This window comes from Galeopterus variegatus, unplaced genomic scaffold (assembly GCF_000696425.1).
Source record: "Galeopterus variegatus unplaced genomic scaffold, G_variegatus-3.0.2 Scaffold5408, whole genome shotgun sequence".
NCBI classification, from domain to species: domain Eukaryota; kingdom Metazoa; phylum Chordata; class Mammalia; order Dermoptera; family Cynocephalidae; genus Galeopterus; species Galeopterus variegatus.
In genome coordinates this window covers 80,164-81,971 of record NW_007731519.1, presented here as the reverse complement: position 1 = coordinate 81,971, position 1,808 = coordinate 80,164, and positions in this window count along the sequence as shown.

The following is a 1,808-nucleotide window of genomic DNA, read 5'->3' as shown; positions in this document are numbered from 1 at the left end:
AACTCTGGGTGTTTCCTTAATCCCAAATATTGGCCCTGAATATGAATATAGTTGATCTCCATACTATATTTTTAATGTTCTAGGGACTTGATCTTTTTGAACCCAATGTACATGTAAATGTATATTATACATATTTATATTCAGAGAGGTCAGATGCCCTCTGTTACAAGGACAATAACTGGTGTTGTGCACATCCGTGAGAAGATGAAAATAAATGCTCATAATGATGATGCATGACTAATGAATTCAGTAAAAATTCTAAATTGACCTTTCAAATCACTAAAGAGTACTTACATTATAAGCAGCACAGTTTTAGTGAATGCGTCCTATTATATATTATTTGAAAATGATTATTTGTGTATGGTACCTATGGTAGCTATCTATAAGGCAGAATATTTGTCTTACCAGGATACATCATTCTCTACCTAGAAGAAGTAACTAAATTTGCTATACCTGTCTCATGAGGTTTTATGTGAGAAAAAAAATATATACAAAAGTGCTCTGCAAATGTAAGATGGGCTACATTAATTCAAGCAATCAATGTCCTATTATATATTATTTGAAAATGATTATTTGTGTATGGTACCTATGGTAGCTATCTGTAAGGCAGAATATTTGTTTTACCAGGATACATCATTCTCTACCTAGAAGAAGTAACTAAATTTGCTATACCTGTCTCATGAGGTTTTATGTGAGAGAAAAAATATATACAAAAGTGCTCTGCAAATGTAAGATGGGCTACATTAATTCAAGCAATCAAAGAGCAGAGAGATAGTAGGAGGATAATCAAAATATGTCTATATCATGAATGTCTCAGTAGGTAACGTTTTATCTTTTTAAAAAGAAAGTCAACAGATTACAGTACAGTTAATCATATTGTCTATGTGTCTTAGTCCGTTTTGTCTTGCTATAACAGAATTACCTCAGGCTGGGTAGTTTATAAGGAAAAGAGGTTTATTTGGCTTACGATTCTGGGACAACTGCATCTGGCTTGGGCCTCAGGCTGCTTCTACTCATGGCAGAAAGTGGCAGGCTGCCAGTGGGTACAAGCAGATCACATGGCAAGAGGAAGCAAGAGAGACAAGCAAGAGAGAGAGAGAGAAGGTGCCAGGTCTTTTTAAGCAATGAGCTCTCACAGGAACTAATTGAGCGAGAATTCACTCATTAATCCCCCCGCCCCCAGGGAGAGCATTAATCCATTTGTGAGGAATCTGCCCCCATGACTCAATCAGTTTCCAACACTGCCACATTGGAGATCAAATTTCCACATGAGTTTTGGAGGGGGCAACACATCCAAACTTCATCATTATGTAATTTGCATAGTAAAAACATCATTGAATGCGTATTGTAAGGCAAGCACTGAACAAAAATATGTATTGGAATTGCTTTGTTTAATTCCCAGAACAATCTTCTTGAAGTAGGTACTATTATCATTATCATTTACACCCAGGGAAAATGAAGCTTAGTTAATGAGGAGTAACTTGCCCAACATCACACAACTAAGTGACAGCCTTGATTTGAATCCACATTTGCCAAACTCCAATTCCCACGATCTTACCTCACCCCTGTGCCTCTTTTGATTTTTCCTAGTCCTTGTCTCCCAGCAATGTGCTCTCTCCATCCCCTATCTCTGCCATCAGTTTCTAACAATCTCCTAATGGACAAATTCAGAGTGATGACTTCTTGGTCTCAGTCCTCCTTTTTTTTTTTTCTTTTTGTCTTTTTTCATGACCGGCAACGGATCGCAACCCTCAGTGTCGTGCCCATACCCAACCGGGACCGGCAAGGGGATCGCAACACGCAGGGGC